Source organism: Chiloscyllium plagiosum, chromosome 36 (genome assembly GCF_004010195.1).
Source record: "Chiloscyllium plagiosum isolate BGI_BamShark_2017 chromosome 36, ASM401019v2, whole genome shotgun sequence".
NCBI lineage: Eukaryota > Metazoa > Chordata > Chondrichthyes > Orectolobiformes > Hemiscylliidae > Chiloscyllium > Chiloscyllium plagiosum.
The window spans coordinates 19,431,942-19,442,104 of record NC_057745.1 but is presented as its reverse complement, the minus strand read 5'-3'; the positions used below and the strand labels follow the sequence as shown (position 1 = coordinate 19,442,104).

The window sequence follows — 10,163 nt, the reverse complement described above, 5'->3', positions numbered from 1 at the left end:
AAATCAGTTTAAATGCAGAAAAATTTACTTGTAATTATCAAGGCCTCATCAGTATCAAATATTTTCTATTTGTTTAGTTTAATCTAACTGAACTGCCTCCAATGTCAGTATATATTTCCTGAGATAAGGAGCTCAGAACTGTTCACGGTATTCCAGCAATGGTTCAACTGGTGCCTTGTGCAGTTTAAACAACTTTTATACACTATTCCCTTTGAAACAAAGCTCAACATCCCACTTGCCTTCTCTATTATGTACTGAATTATGATACCAGCGTTTTATGATTCAAGGACAAGGATTCCCAAATTATTCTATTCCGTAGCTTTCTGTAGTCTTTCTTTATTTAAATAATGTTCAGCTATTTTAGTCTTCCTGTCAAAACTCAACAGTTTCCCTTGCCTTTTTACCTTTCTACTTATTTTTGTGTAGGTTTTCTCATCTATGTCATTAAAATATTTTTAAAAATAAAGTCGTAGACAATGCGCATTCAGCTGAAGTTACAGTTCACATAGGACTAAATATCAGACAGAAAACCTTGAGAATGTGTATAAGGTATAAGCAGGCAGGGAAAGAGTTATGTTCTGAGTTTTGTGAAACAAAGAATCAGCTGAGCATGACTCAGATCAGATAAAAACTTAAGAGTTAACAATGGGGTGCTGGAGGCAAGGGAAATGGATTAAAACGGTGGAAAAGCTGTCATTATGTAAAGCCATTTAACAATACTGGAAGCATTCAGTATGTGAGGTCAGTTTAACGAGGTGAAAAGTATTCATTATGTGAAGCCAGTTATTCATTGTGTAACAGCAGATGGCTTAATCTTTTGTACTGACACTCATTGATTGTAATGGTCACCCAATCAATCTGTATGTTGCGTTATCTGGATACTTCTCCCTGTAAAATGACTATATAAGTTCACTGAGAAACTGCTGTTCCAGAGAAGACTGTGAACTCATGTCTCTGTGCATCGTTTTCTCTCTCTGTCTCTAGGGCCTGGAATAAAAGAAGGTAAATCAACGGTGTCTCTGAGCGTTTTGCTTCGACTGAAGGGGGAACAGGACAACAACCTAACCAGCACTGTATCATCAGATCTAATGAAGGGGTTGAACTGAGTGTAACTTGTGGAAACAGGCTCCATGCATACAACTGTTTTGTCGATGTGCAGCTGGTAGATTAGAACAGAACAGTACAGCACAGTACAGGCTCTTCGGTCCTGGGCCAAAATAAATTTGGGGAACTCCAATAGGAACAAGAGAGGTGATCAATCCAGGGAGCACTGGGAGCAGGTTGCAGTACCTTTTTGTAAAATATTTGTCTTTCTCTGTGGTGCTGTTGTACCATTTTTAATGTGGAAACTGGATTTTTTTTTACCTAATTCTTTCATCATATGCACGATCAGCACTATTTCAAATGCATAAAATTCACATATAGTTCGTAAAAAGTTAGTTTCTGCTGCAAGGAATGTCTTTTGCTTTCTGAACATTCCCAAAGGTCATTGTTTAACTTAGGTGAGTGTATCCACACACCCCAAATAGTCCAGTTATTTTCAGATCATTTTCACAGTAAATCAACTATACAATGTAAAAGGATTAGTAAAGAATAAATCTACCATTTGTTTACTCTATGATTTCACTACATTGGAACTATGACATTTGCATGTATGCAAATTCTAGTAATTTCCAATTTATATCTCCCACCTTGAGTAAAAATGCATGTTTCCCCAATTATATAATTATAGAGTGAGACAAAAGAGACCACGCAGGTCCCCAATCCCTGGTCTATTCTAAATCAATCTCAAAGACGAAAATGCTTGTGTTGGGTGTACTCTATTTCACACTCTTCAGTAAAAAGAGCACTACAATGAAACTCATGCTAACTTGTCCCTCAATTGCCTCCCCCCATTAAGTTCATAGCGCAAAACAAAATTATAGAATAACTCAGAAATTCTCAGGACTAAGTTTCTGTGCCAATTTGCCTCACTTGCATCATCATTTGAGATAATATATTATCATAATTGAAAACAACGTACTGGAGAAGCTAGCAGATATGCCAGCATGTGTAGAAAGAGTTAACGTTACGAGTCCATTAGGAGTCACTTTCCAACTCAGGCAGCCCTGAAAATATAACATCTTATGTGGGATAACAGGCAATGGAGACAAAAGTGGTTTTAAAAAAAAGCAATGTTTCACTGCATTCATGTCTTTCTCTGATGTTATCATTGACTTATTCTGCCCAGGTAGTCTCAATCATTTCAGGATAACATCAAGGGTTCAAGGTTTAATGATCTTGTCAGCTCCTTTTTCTTGTCAATATATTCCCTAGGACAAAAGTCCAGAAGACGAGTATCATTACCTCCTTTTTTAAACTGCAGACATTATGCTTATGTTGCAAAACAGCTGTGAATAGCTTATTGCTCTACACCATTGAAAAATAGCGATTCCACTGCAAATGAGATCAAATAGCAGAAAGAAAATATTCTTGATCCAGGTTATTCCATTGCAGTGCAAAAATTAGCTGATTTTAAAAAAAATGAATATTTGAAAATCCCAATGAGAAACAAATGAAATTTGGCAGGTGGAGGGATGAGGAATGGCATTTAAAAGCAAAAGTGGGACTGTGTGCATGCCCTTAATATACATGGTAATAATTCAATGTACAAAGCATTCAATTTTTCATCAAACTCCAACCATCACTTTCAACAACTATTATTTAACTATTGTTTGCTTTCTTAAAAGTGTTTTTCTTTTTTTGAGACATTCTGCAATAACATCAGTACAAAGTGTACTCTAGGTCAGGAAATACGAAACTGAAAGTAGATACAATGTTGACCTCAGATCTCACTGGAAATTGTTAACTCAAAACTAGTTTCACCAAATTAGTTTAATGTATTTCAATTGTATATCAGAAACATCTAAAATCAATCTAAGCCAAACTTAATGCAATAATCTCAATTCAACAATTCTAAGGTTTGTAAATTTGACCAAGTCAATTATGTAATTAAATGTGAATTTAAAAACACAATATGTATATCATTTGAAAAGAATTTAAACCTCTGGGTTTCTTAATATAAGACAATAGCCCTGAAGGCAGTGTTCAACCTTTCCTAATATGAAATCAATCCCTGAGCAATTCTGAACATGAATATCAGACTTTCACCACTGTTAATGTTCTATTTTTACCACCAATACTGTGTACACATTTGCAGATGACAAAATTAGGAAGAAAGGCAGCTTGCAGGAAGGATGTGAACAGCTGACAGAGGATTTGGTGGTGCCAGTATTGGACTGGGGTGCACAAAGTTACAAATCAAATAACACCAGGTCACAAACCAACAGGTTTATTTGGAAGCACTAGCTTTCAGAACACTGCTCCTTCATCAGGTGGTGGTGGATACTCCACCACCACCTGATGAAGGAGCAGTGCTCCGAAAGCTAGTGCTTCCAAGTAAACCTGTTGGACTATGACCTGGTGTTGTGTGATTTGTAACAGTTTACAGACAGATGTTGATCAGTTAAGCAAGTGGGCAAAATCTTGGCAATTGACATAAAATGTGGGAAAATGTGAACTACTACATTTTAGAAAGGCTAAAAGAATAGAAAATGATTTAAATTGCAGAAAGCTGCAACACAAAAGGGTACAGTTGAGAAAAGGAAAGAGTCAAACCGTCAGGGCAGGCAGGAACTGTAATTAGGGAGGATATTCCTGGGAATACATCCAGGGAGGTTATTTGGGTGGAACTGAGAAATAGGAAAGGGATGATCGCATTATTGGGATTGTATTATAGAACCCCCCCCAACCATGATACTCAGCAGGAAATTGAGAAACAAATTTGTAATTATCTGTTAGAATAATTGGGTGGTTGTGGTCAGGGATTTTAACTTTCCCAACATTGACTGGGACAGCCAGGAATTTGTTAAGTGTATACAAAAAAATTTCTGATTCAGTATGTGGATGTACCAATGAGAGAAGCTGCAAAACTTGACCTACTCTTGGGAAATAAGGCAGGGCAGGTGACTGCAATGTCAGTTGGGGAGCACTTTGGGGCCAGCAACCAAAATTCTATTGGTTTTAAAATAGTGATGAAAATGGATAGACCAGATCTAAAAGTTAAAGTTCTAAATTGGAGGAAGGCCAATTTTGACGGTATTGCACAAGAACTTTCAAAAGTTGATTGGGGGCAGATGTTCGCAGGAAAAGGGACAGCTGGAAATGGGAAGTCTTCAAAAAACCAGGGTCCAGAGTCAGCATACTCTTGTTTAGGTGAACGGAAAGGCTGGTAGGTGTAGGGAATGCTGGTTGACTAGAGAAATTGAGGTTTTGTTTAAGAAAATGAAGGAAGCATATGTCAGGTATAAACAGCAGAGATAAAGTCAATCCTTAGAAGAGTATAAAGGCGATGGGAATACACTTAAGATGGAAATCAGGAGGGCAAAAAGGGGACATGAGGGGGCAAATAGGGTTAAGGAGAAGCCAAAGGGATTTTATAAATACATTAAGGACAAAAGGTTAACTAGGGAGAGAATAAGGCGCCTCAAAGGTCAGCAAGGCAGCCTATGTGTGGAGCTACAAGAGGTGGGGGAGGTAGTAGAATATTTTGCTATGTTTACTGTGGAGGTCGTGGAAAGTATAGAATGTGTGGAAATAGATGGTGACATCCTGAAAAATGTCCATATTATAGAGGAGGTAATGCTCGATGTCTTGGGTAAATGCCCAGGGCCCAATCAGGTTTTTTAGATTTGATGAGATTACTTTACAGTGTGGAAACAGGCCCTTCGGCCCAACAAGTCCACACCGACCCGCCGAAGCGCAAACCAGCCATACCCCTACATTTACTGCTTACCTAACACTACGGACAATTTAGCATGGTCAATTCACCTGACCTGCACATCTTTGGACTGTGGGAGGAAACCGGAGCACCCGGAGGAAACCCACGCAGACAGGGGGAGAATGTGCAAACTCCACACAGTCAGTCGCCTGAGGCGGGAATTGAACCCGGGTCTCTGGCGCTGTGAGGCAGCAGTGCTAACCACTGTGCCACCCCATGTGCCACCGTGCCATCCCATAAGTGTACCCTAGAACTTTGTGGGAAGCTAGAGAAATGATTGCAGGGCCCTTTGCTGAAATGTTTGTATCACTGATAGTCACAGGTGAGGTGCCGGAAAATTGAGGTTGGTTAACGTGATGCCACTATTTAAGAAACATGGTAAGGACAAGCCAGGGAGCTATAGACTGGTGAGCCTGACATCAGTGGTGGGCAAGTTGTTGGAGGGAATCCTGAGGGACAGGATTTACATGCATTTGGAAAGGCAAGGACTGATTAGGGACAGTCAACATGGCTTTATGCATGAGAAATCATGTCTCACAAACTTGGCTCCGTTTTTTGAAGAAGTAATAAAGAGGATTGATGAGGGCGGAGCAATGGACGTGAGCTATATGGACTTCAGTAAGGCATTCGACAAATCTCCTTACGGGAGCTGGTTAGCAAGGTTAGATCTCATGGAATAAAGGGAGAACTAGCCATTTGAATACAGAACTGGCTCAAAGGAAGAAGACAGAGGGTGGTGGTGGAGGGTTGTTTTTCAGACTGGAGACCTGTGACCAGTGCAGTTCCACAAGGATCGGTGCTGGATCCATTGCTTTTCCTAATTTATATAAATGATTTGGATGTGAACATAGGAGGTATAGTTAGTAAGTTTGCAGATAACACCAAAATTGGAGGTGTCATGGACAGCGAAGAAGGTTACCTCAGAGTACAACTGGATCTTGATCTGATGTGCCAATGGGCTAAACAGTGACAGATTGAATTTAATTTAGATAAATGTGAGTTGCTGCATTTTGGAAAGGCAAATCAGGGCAGGACTTGTACACTTCATGGTACGGTCCTGGGGTGTGCTGCTGAACAGAGAGACCGTGGAGTGCAGGTTCATAGTTCATTGAAAGTAGAATCACAGGTAGACAGGACAGTGAAGGAGTTTAGTATGCTTTCCTTTATTGGACAGAACACTGAGTATAGGAGTTGAGAGGTCATGTTGTGGCTGAACAGGACATTGGTTCGGCCACTTTTGGAATATGGTGTGTAGTGCTAGTCTCCCTCCTATTGGAAGGATGGTGTGAAACTTGGAAAGGTTCAGAAAAGATTTACAAGGATGTTGCCAGGGTTGGAGGATTTGTGCGACAGAGGGAGGCTGAATAGGCTGGGCTGTTTTCCCTGGAGCATTGGAGGCTGAGGGATGACCTTCAAAGTTAAATAGACAAAGTTTCTAGATGTAGATTTGCTCGCTGAGCTGGAAGGTTTGTTTTCAGACATTTCGTCACCATACTAAGTAACATCTTCAGTAAGCCTCCGAATCAAGGTTTCATTTGGAGACTCACTAAAGATGTTACCTAGTATGGTGACAAAATGGCTGAAAATTAACCTTCCAGCTCAGCGAGCAAACCTACATCCAGAACCTCAACTTGAGACAAAGTATTTTCCTCGGGGTGGTTTAGTCTCAAATGGAGGGCATAGGTTTAGGGTGAGAGGGGAAATTTAAAAGGGACCTGAGGGGCAACTTTTTCATTCCAAGGGTAGTGAGTGTATGGAATGAGGTGCCAGAGAAAGTGGCGGAGCCTCATACAATTACAACATTTAAAAGGCATCTGTATGGGTATATGAATAGAAAGGGTTTATAGGGATATGGGCCAAGTGCAGGCAAATGGGACTAGATTAGGTTAAGGTATCTAGTTGGCATGGACGAGTGGGACTGAAGCGTCTGTTTCCGTGCTGTACATCTCTATGACTCGATGACTTAGAGGTACTTGTTTGTATTTATTGTGGAGAAAACCATGGATGCTAGAGAACTGGAATAATATATATTGATGTCTTGCAAATAGTCCACATTACAGAAGAGGTGGTGCTAGGAGCTCTTAGCAAGCATAAGGATAGATAAATCTCCAGGACCTGCCCAAGTGTATCCCAGGACATTGAGAAGCTAGGGAAGAAACTGCAGGGCCCTTAGCAGAGATATTTGTCTCATGTACAGCCATGGATGAGATGCCGGAAGACTGGAGGGTGGCGAATGCTGTGCCTTTATTTGAGAAAGGCTGTGGGAGAAGCCTGGGCACGAAAGGCAGTTGAGCCTGAAGTCAGTGGTGGATATGTTGTTGCAGGGGATTCTGAGAGACAGGATTTACATGCACTTTGACAGATAAGGACTGATGAGCAATAGTCAGCATGGCTTTGTGTGTGGGAAATCATCTGTCAGAAACTTGATTGAGTTTTGAGGATGTCACCAAGAAGAGAGATGAGGCAGAGTGGTCGACATTGACTACATGGACTTTAGTAATGCCTTTGACAAGGTTCCACATGCTGGACCAGTTTGCAAAGTTAGATCACATGGCATTCAGAGAGAATTTGCCAACTGTTCAAGGATTGCTGCAGAGTCTACTACTGTCTGTCTTACATACAAACAATTTGGATGAGAATATAGGAAGAATAGTTAGTAAATTTGCAGATAACACCAAATTAAGGTTACAAAGAGATTTTGATCAATTGGGCCAATGGGCCAAGGAGCAGCAGATGGGAGTTTAGTTTAGGTAAATGCAACATGTTATGCTTTGGTAAGACGAACAAGGACAGGACAGACACAGTTAAAAGTAGGGCACAATGAGTTTTGTTGAACAGAGAGACCTAGGGGTTCAGGTGTATAGTTCCTTGAATATTGCATCACAGGTAGACAGTGTGGTTAAAAGAAAAGTGTTTGGCACATTTGCCTTCATTACTAAGACCATTGAGCAGAAGAGCTGGGACATCATGCCACATTTATGCAGAACATTGGTGAAGCCACATTTGAACACTGTATACAGTCTGGTTGCCCTGCTGTGGGAAGGATATTATGAAATTGGAGAAGATACAGAAAAGATTTACAAGGATGTTACCAGGACTGGAAGGTTTGAGTTATGAGGAGAAACTGAATAGGCTGGGACTTTTTTCACTGGAGCATGGGAGATTACGGGGTAACCTTATGGAGGTTTATAAAAGCATGAGAGGTACAGCTAAGGTGAATAGCAATGGTCTTTTCCCTAGGGTGGGGAGTTCAAAACTAGGTTTCAGGTAAGAGAAGATTTACAAGGGACCTCAGGGGCAACTTTTTCCACACAGGGGGTGGTTCGTATATGAAATGATCTGCGAGAGGAATGGTAAATGTAGGTTCAGTTACAACATTTAAAAGACATTTGGACAGGTACATGAATAGAAAAGGTTTCGAGGGATATGGACCATACACAGGCAAATGGGGCTAGTTTAGTTTGAGAAAACTTTGTCAAAATAGACAAGTTAGACTGAAGGGTCTGTTTCCGTGCTGTATGATTCGAAGAAGAACAGAAAGTTGTCTCATCAACCAGGGCCAATTGTCAGCCTTCAGTCAGTAAATCAACTTCCCAGCTCGGCGAACATACCCACAACCATGACAACCGTCACCCAAGATACAAGTCTTTACACAAACCTTGAAAGCTGTGTTTTGGATTTTGAAGAAATTAGGCTTTTCTTCCTAAAACAAAAATAGAATTGTCATCTAAACTTGGCAGATTAGCTGCTTACATGAATGTGTTCATTCATTTCCCTGCTGATGGAAAAATCTTAGAGGTGATATTGACTTTTTTCCACTTTCTTGTCATTTATGCTAGCCCTTATGGCTATTACTACTGTGCCACATCTCTTAGCCAGGAAGACAGTTTTAAGTCCTACCTGGTCCAGATGAGTGTCACAACAGGTTGCTTAAAAATATTATGTCATTCATCTCCACTTCAGTTTCAAACTTTACCACTCGCCTGGTATAAAATCCATTCCTGACTAAGTGCATCATGATTCATGCAATATGAACACAGGAGCCAGTCAGAAGCTGGGAATTCTGCATCTTTTGACTCCCCAAAGCCTATCAAACATCCATCAGGCAGCAGGAGAATGATAAACACTCTCTGGGGTGTCTATGAACAGTAAAGGAATTGAGTTTTGATGAGCAGACAGGTAAGTGGAACAGAGTCCACAAAAAGATTAGCCATGACCTTATTGAATGGCGGAGCAGTGTCAACAGGCCAGATGGCCTTCCCCTGCTCCTATTTCTTATGTTTTTACATTGTTCTCAACTACCTGGATGGCTGTGGTTTCAGCAATTATGACTATGACAGGAGCAATGCCCACTGTTCAAACAGTATAATCAACCCCCACTATTCAACCAATACCACCATTAGTGTAAATGTTAATTCACTTGCCAAAATGGCCAATTGCCAACTTCTGCACTGCTACCTAGTTCTTGAATGAGTTGTACAAACAGCCAATTAGTATGAATAAAACTTCTTAAAGAAAGAGGAAACTACTGATTAACATTTAAGCTTTCAGTTGGAATTAAAGCTATTTCCCCTTAACGCCATAAATACAGGCATACTCACTCGCAACACAAAAGACAAGTGTCCACAGAGATCAAAGAGGGAAAAGATGACTCCCTTGAGCCAAAGACTGGGAGCAACAGGATAAAATATGATAACTTGTTATATTCACCGAGTTTCCTATGAACACAACTGAATTGATGACAGCTCTAGACTGGAATCAAACTTGGGCATTTATCACTGAACTGGGATTAGAGTTGTTGAGAATATGTTACAGTCCATTACCTCAGGCTTTATTATGTAGACAGAAATAAGTGTATTAAGAAACTCTGTTCATTTATCAGCAAAGACTTCCCGGATCATGTCTGCAGATTCTGGGGTGTCTTCACTAATCACTGACTACTAGGGCTGTGAATCAGAATTCTCAGAGTCATAGAGATGTACAGCATGGAAACCGACCCTTCGGTCCAACCCGTCCATGCCGACCAGATATCCCAACCCAATCTCGTCCCACCTGCCAGCAACCGGCCCATATCCTCCAAACCCTTCCTATTCATACACCAATCCAAATGCTTCTTAAATGTTGCAATTGTACCAGCCTCCACCACATCGTCTGACAGCTCATTCCATACACCCTCTGCGTGAAACAGTTGCCCCTTAGGTCTCTTTTATATCTTTCCCCTCTCACCCTAAACCTATGTCCTCTAGTTCTGGATTCCCCGACCACAGGGAAAAGACTTTGTCTATTTATCGTATCCATGCCCCTCATAATTTTGTAAACCTCTGTAAGGTCACCCCTCAGCCTC

General features: G+C 40.7%; 1 protein-coding gene across 5 annotated transcripts in view; it reads right to left on the bottom strand.

The window, feature by feature from the left end:
- znf280d (zinc finger protein 280D) overlaps positions 1 to 10,163 on the bottom strand; it is a 128,279-nt gene that overhangs the window by 113,987 nt on the left and 4,129 nt on the right. The window contains exon 2 of one of the 5 annotated variants that reach the window (XM_043677474.1): positions 8,478 to 8,522. The exons of the other annotated variants lie outside the window; for them this stretch is intronic. The gene's annotated coding sequence lies outside the window, so the exon portion shown is untranslated. The remainder of the gene's footprint in view (positions 1 to 8,477; positions 8,523 to 10,163) is intronic. 5 annotated transcript variants of the gene reach the window in all.